The sequence below is a fragment of the Lactuca sativa genome, chromosome 9, assembly GCF_002870075.4.
Source record: "Lactuca sativa cultivar Salinas chromosome 9, Lsat_Salinas_v11, whole genome shotgun sequence".
Lineage (NCBI taxonomy): Eukaryota > Viridiplantae > Streptophyta > Magnoliopsida > Asterales > Asteraceae > Lactuca > Lactuca sativa.
This window is the reverse complement of record NC_056631.2, coordinates 6,747,994-6,755,424: the sequence shown is the minus strand read 5'-3', so window position 1 is coordinate 6,755,424 and position 7,431 is coordinate 6,747,994. Positions and strand designations below refer to the sequence as shown.

Sequence of the window (7,431 nt, the reverse complement as noted above, 5' to 3'; positions counted from 1 at the left end):
CTTACTCTATAGAGACGACTTGTCCTCTGCATAGAGTTTCAGAAAACTATGTCGTTTCGGTTTTCTACAATATCGAATAAAAATAAATCAAAATTCAATTTGTCGTACCCTATACCGACGACTTGTCGTCTGCATAGAGTTTCAGATGAACGCGAAAATTTTTGTCTTTCCCGCCCAAGTTGTCCAGACGACATGTCGTCTGCATAGGCTGACCAAAACGGCATCGTATTGCTTTTCTGCGGCAAGGAATTAAAATAAATCGAAAATATGTTTTTAATTCCTCCTCCCGACGACATGTCGTCGGGATAGAAATTCGATATACCGCTAATATTTTGCACCTCCTGCCGAGCCTATGCAGACGACATGTCGTCTCTATAGCTTTTCTGGTCAACAACATATGGTCAATGTTTGAAAACTCTGTCCAGACGACATGTCATCTCTATAGATCGACTTTTGCCGACTACATATGTCGTCTGCAAAGAGTTATATCCTTGTAGTCCCCCCCCCCCCCCCCCCCCCACCCATACTCTTGAACTTATAGAGATAGGATTAAAACGTCATTCCATCCATCCGATTGCATTGTTTTTTTTATTCTGGAACTTATCCATAAATGCGATAAGGATTGAATTTCATTTGACAAACCTTTTATGAGTTCGTAGATCGCTAAAGTGAACCTTCAAGTTTCTGTGTTTCCAAATGGTCCAAATATATACCAAGATGATGGCCGATTGGATTTGGGTAAGCCCATTGTTATTGGATACGTTGAAAGGGTAATATGAAAATTCTAGTCAACGAATAACATAAACAAAATCCCCTAATCTAATAAATAAGTACATTTTTGCCCGTGACAATCTCTAAGCCTCCCCCAATCAAATTTTCCCGCTCAAATATCTAAGTTAATTTCCGAAAATACCCTTTTACTTAGACTCTCGGTGCATAAAATCCAATAAGAGTTTATAGCTCCATCTTCGGTCTCCCATTGAATTAGCAATTAAATTGCAATAAATCAGGAAACAACATCATCTCCAAATTTGAATTGTTCTGTTTAATTCAACATCTTATAAAGTCATTTCCTCCCATGTGCAAATTTGTCTTCGATTTATGGTTTTCCAAAACTGAATATGATCTGCTCTCAAAATCCCCATGTGCTTCTCCTTTGCTTCTCTTCCATGAGACTTTTTATTTTTGGGTTTTTGATTTCATGTTAAATTTTGGTATCTTGATTTCACTTCCCTGTCCATATCTTTCTTCGTTATTTCTTCTTTTCAACCCTAATGTTCTTTTTCCTACTTGCAATTGCAAGGATTCTAGGTGTCGTCGCTGCTCTGCCAACAGGAATGCTCGAATCTAACGAAGAAGGGGTTATATGGAACAAAAAACATGGATTCCTTACATTTGTTTCTCTTAACGAAGAAGTTAACACCTACATGTTATGGGTTTAAACGAAAGCAGGTATTTTCTCCCTTCATCTCTCCCTCTTTTCAGGATTTCATTCAATTTGATATCCTGGTAGCCTAAATCTCGGCAAATCACTGCCTTCCCATTTCATTTAAACCCTTAATTTCTTCTATAACCTTTCTCTCTGTTCAAAAAATAATATATTTCTAAGCCCTATGTTACTGTCAAGATCGAAAAAAGCAAGAGACTAGGGGCTTTAATGTTTGAGCGGAAATGGAGGATGCGACGCTCGACAAGTTCATCAAGAAGCTTTTAGATTCTAAGACCAAACCAGTTTCCATTCTCGGAATCAAAAATTCTGAAGCTTTGTTTTGCTTCCATAGAGGTTTTCCTTAACCAACCTAATTTGCTCAAACTTAAAGCCCCGATTAAGATCTGTCATAACCAAATTTATTACTACCAGCATTGAGTTCTTTCTGTATGGGTGTTTGATGTCTCTATACCTACCAAATGGTTTGTTCTTGGCATAAATTCTCAATATTAACAATTGGAGGCATAAATTACAAGATTGAATTTTTCTTATTTTAAGTATGGAATTCTTGAGAAAATTTGAAACGTTATGTGGTTTTGAAGTGATTTAAAGCATTTGGTAGGTTTAATTAATGGTTGGGTCAACATCATATCGTCGATCACCTCCCCTGGACGGAAATTCATCGAATCAATCTGTGTTTGTGGCTTTACATGAATTTGGATAGTGGGCCCTAAATCTGGTTGTAAATTGTGCAGCCAAACATGGTTTCGATTTCTTGTTTTTGTTTTTTTTTTTAATTTGTAATGAAACAAGGCTCAATTTTAGGTTATTTTTCTTAATTTTATATTTTCAATTGTCTTTAGGTTTGTTCTTATTTTTCTATTTTTATACTTTTTATATAAGTGGGTTCCTATAAGAGTAATTTCTCATGATTGTCACTTTTCTTTGGCCTATAGTTTTGACCAAACCTTGAGAATTCACCAGCCTATTACATAATTTTTTAGGTAAACTCTATTATAGACCATATCTTTCACCCCTTCTTTTAGATATACAAGAGAATGAACCATTAAGCAGAGCTTTCAGATAAAATGGTTATCTTTTTATAATTTCTTGATTTTCTACTAAAAAGATATATATGACATGTTTAATTGCTTTCTAATGTAGGTTTTGGTGGTGATTGTTTTTATTGCAGGTTTCAAGTGTTGGATATGCTAAATAAAAAATGGATGTAGAAATACTTGTGGTTATACAAAATCCAGGGGTGTATGTGCCAATAAAGGTGAGTTTCTTCTTAAATTTTTTAGTTTTTTCTTCTTAAGCTCTCACCTTCCTCTTGTATGTGTCCTGAATATGACTATGGGAGATTTGTATTGCGCTTTTACATATCTTCCGTATATACTTTTTGGACTAGAGAATGAAACTCATGGAGAAAGATGAGGTTAATTTTTTTTCAAATTTGTTTTTAGGTTGTGAGGTAATTAAAAGATTGAAAATTGCTTTGAGGATGTGAGGTAACAGAACGATAGTTGTTGTAAATTGATACTTGCTGTTAAACATACTTTCATTATGCGACCAACTTTTATCCGTCTAAGTGAGATATCTTGATTTCCTTCATCAGATTCTCACCTCTTGAATCTTTATTTGAAGATGCAAATTAAAATTTTTTCTTAATAATGAGCTAAAATATATGTTTTCTGTTGCTTTAGGAAGATTATGGGCTGAATCTGGATCACAAATGATTTATTGCAAAATCTATTATATGCTTCAAACATGGTAAAAATTTAGTTCTTGATTTGCTTATATTTAATTTCAAGGTTATGATTATTTGTTTGTTTGAACCCATGATATATTGCTATGCTTTAGTGCAATTTGGAACCTGGTGAATTCACAAAATGAGTCTAGGCAAAATTTCTGCATTTGAAGATTGCAATATGTAAGGGTATGGTTTCCATTGTGATTAACACACAAAAGGGTAGTCAATTTTACGTGTTTTTTTTTGGCAATTAATATCATATAGTTTAACATACACTAAATTAAAATGGATATAATATTTTCTACTTTATAAAATATATTTTATTTGTGAAACAAACAAAGAGTCAAGTTATATCTTGACTTTTATTTTAGATCTCGAGGTTGAAACCTGAGTGGTAGTTGTTACATTCTTTTTCTTGCTTCTGTGAAGTTTATTGTGCATCGAAGCTGTCACTCAGAGCAGAGTGTTTCGACACCAGGTTGTAGTAAAGTATTTTGAATTATATGCTTTGCTTATAGGGTCAAATATTGCATTTCTTCTGTTATGAATTGTGACTAAATTCTCGTGGAGGATACATGCTAACATCCTTCATACACGTCTTTCCATTAATAGTGTTGCTTCAATATTTTGCATTAACAACATTATGATAATGACAAACTATTTAACAAGTTTTTGGTTAAACATACATTTTTTTTAAGAATTTCTTAAACATTGCCTAATATTGAGTCATTGGTACCTTTGATATCCTCATTTCATACGGTATATTAAGATGCTTAATCATTGGATCATTGCTCTCAAAATGATTATTTGCTTATGACGACATAGTTACATCCATTTTTTTATTACTATAGTTTTGTATGTGTCATTAGTTGCTCATCTCCTATCTATGTGTCTTGGTACTTTGACAGTGAATTCGGCGGAAGCGGATCAGATTTGTATTTGCAACAGGTCGGATCTGGGCGAGGGTTTTTCAATTGGTTATTTGTCAGTAAATTTTATATAATAATTGTTTATATATATATATATATATATATATATATATATATATATATATATATATATATATATATATATATATATATATATATATATATATATACTTTTTCTTCTTTTGTTAACAAAATTTACTTGCCTTTGTAGTTTTAAACAATTATTTTTTTTTTTATGTGGCGAAAGTACATATTTCTCCAAAAGAAAACATTGTATTACTCTCCTAAAAGAAAACATATTATGTAGAGTGAATTGATTTAAGTTATTAAAAAGTTGTTCCAAAAAAGACGTTTATAAAATTAAATTTGAATATTATAATTGATAAATAATTTTTAGAATTGTCTAAACATTTATTATAAAATATATTTTCAATCTTTTACCCGTGGTTTCCACGGGTTATAACCTAGTTTAAAATGTATTATGAAATAAAAAAGGTAAATGACTAATGTAACCTTATATTTGTTAATCAATAAGAATCATCATACATTGCAAATTGTAGACGTTGTAAAATTTCTACGGGAAATCTTAAAAAAAAAAATTATTATTTCCAGAAATTTTATGATTCTGACCCAAATTATTTTTTAAATAGAAAATCACAAGAAATCGAATATTTTTTTTTCACTTTAGCCATTTTGACCTATTTAGCAAGTTATTGTATCAAATCATTAATTTTTCCAAAATAATTTAACTTTTATAGATTTTTCCTTATAAATTATATATAATTTAATAATTTAAAAACTTATTTTTATGTATTTATATTTGTTTTTAAGTATTTGTTATGTATTATATATATTTTTTTACGTACTTATGTATTTTTTAAGGTTTTTTTTAGTTTTTTATATAGTTTTTTAAACATTTTTTATGTATTTTAAATATATCAACATATATTTTAGGTGTGTTTATGTAAGTATTTTTACATACTTTAATGTATTCGGTATATCTTTCACATGTTTATGGAATTTTAAGTAGTTATATGTATTTATATGTATTTTTCTAATATTTTTATGTATTTTAGTAATTTTTTTTACGTATTTATGTATTATTTATTTCAAATTTTATTGTAAACTAACTATTAGACTTTATAAATGTAAAAATAAACATTATATGACTTCAAGCAAACATTTTTAAAATATGATCATTAGCAATCAACGTCATTTTTGCAGGTAAAATTTTCTATTTTTCTTGAATTTAGTTAATAGATTAACAAAGTTTATGAATATCTTTATTAACGAAAAATATTCATAATCTGTTTTCATTTATAAATTAAATTCTAGAAAAAAAAAACGAAGAATTTACCTACAAAAATAGCGTTGATTGCTAAGGATCGTCTTTGAAAAATGTTTGTTTTAAAGTACTCAAATGTTTTTTTTTCATTTACAAAGTCTAATAGTTTGCATATATATATATATATATATATATATATATATATATATATATATATATATATATATATATAGAGAGAGAGAGAGAAAAAAAAAAAAAGTTAAATAGAGAACCATAATTATGGGTTCTTTAAGGAACCAAATCTTTTTTTCAATTTCTAGAGCTTATTCCTTATCGAAAAAAAAATATAAAAATATCTAAATTCATATATTAACATTGTGAATGTGAAAAATATTTTTCGGATTCACCGTGTGAATCCGGATTCACGTTGTGAATTTTCGAAGATTCACATTGTGAATTTGACGTAAAAAAATTCGAATTTTATATCATTGAAAAAAGGATAAAAAGTTTTGAATTTCTGTATTTTTAGTCTTTTTTTTTTTATAAAAAATAAGTTCTAAAAGTTGAAAAAAAGATTGGTTCCTTGGTTAATTATGGTTCTCTATTGAACCTCACCTTATGTAAACAAAAAAACCCTCATTAGTCGGTTGCAACCTTAGTGTTCGTCATCATCTTCTCTACCACCTTCATGGCTATCACTCATCCATCACCTGCCAAATTTCAACCGATATGGCTTCTTGGAGCGGCAAGTCGTCGACGTCAACCACATCAAATCCCGTCATCGGAAGTTTCCGGTCAAAAGAAAGAATGGTGGAGGCGACGCAAAGACGGGAAATACAAATTGGATGATCGAATCATCTCCATGTGACAATAATCAACCAGGTAAGATGAATTCGATTATGCTTGTTTTTGTTAATTGGTTCTGTAATTGTTTCTGGGTAGCTTACAATTAATTGAGTCTTATAAATGAATTCACGGGGCCTTAAAGATATATTTCTTTGTTTTACACCACATATTTGAATTAATTGAGTAACGTAAGTAAGTTCGATGCACACATACTACTAACTGATTCATGTAAATGTTTATGTTGTAATTGTCTTCATTAAGTTTGTCGAATTGAAATTGATTTGTTTTTTTTTTTTTTTTTTTTTTTTTTTTTTTTTTTTGTAAGTGTAGAGCTTTAGAACGAACAGATAGCCCCATTGAAATGAAATTGTTTAGAATTTGTGAACTTACAACTAGAAATACACAAAGCAAAACTAAGATCCTTTCATTTTTTTCAGATTATTTTATTTTTGCAATTATGCCAAAAGTGCCAAAAACAATTTCAAATCTATGTGGGATTTATCATTTACTTAGTTGTAATCATTTACTTGTCGGTTGTAATTATTTACTTGTAACTTAATACTAATCCTAAATGATTATAATCTCTTAGTTGTAATCATTTATGAATATAATGCGTAAATGTTAACTTAGTTGTAACCGAATTCGATGTATAGTAATGGAAAAACTCGTATTAGTTATTATATGTTGATAAAAAAAATTGTGCATATTTATCACTTTGGTAGGTCAAAAGTTATTATAGGTTTGTGTAGGTATGAAGTTGTGTTCAAATGTCATATTACAACATGTTCTTTATTCATTTAAGATTAAAATCACATCTGATTGATTAGTTAAACACTTAATATGACCAATTATATATAATTGTTTCTTTGATTTTTTTGTAGATAGAACGAGTTACTATCGATTACATAAAGGATTAGATTGAAGATTAAGTGGAAATTGTCTCAAAGGAACACTAACAACATATTCATTTATGATTATATTTTTTTTGAGTTTTTTTTTCACATTATTGTAACTTATTCACTTACGATTACATATGTATTCATATATGTTAACAAATGTGTGCTATTTATTTATAATTATAAATATAGATGTTTTTTTTTATCTCTACCTTTTGTTCTATTTATTTACGAATACAACTCTCTTATTTATTTACGATAACAACTTTGTTGTTGTATGAATGAAACATATG

General features: G+C 29.2%; 1 long non-coding RNA gene across 5 annotated transcripts; it reads left to right on the top strand.

Annotated features, from left to right (window-relative positions):
• The first annotated feature begins 737 nt into the window (after positions 1-737).
• LOC111886454 (uncharacterized) lies at positions 738-4,214 on the top strand. Of its 5 annotated transcripts, XR_006187432.2 has the most exons (7): positions 738-1,214; positions 1,304-1,452; positions 2,622-2,708; positions 2,896-2,940; positions 3,136-3,202; positions 3,293-3,368; positions 4,091-4,200. It is a non-coding gene; the product is annotated as an uncharacterized LOC111886454 (long non-coding RNA). The 5 variants fall into 5 exon arrangements; XR_008226851.1 differs by lacking the exon at positions 2,896-2,940 and having other exon boundaries at positions 747-1,214; positions 3,293-3,362; positions 4,091-4,167; XR_002848473.3 differs by lacking the exon at positions 2,896-2,940 and having other exon boundaries at positions 750-1,214.
• The last annotated feature ends 3,217 nt before the right edge of the window (positions 4,215-7,431 follow it).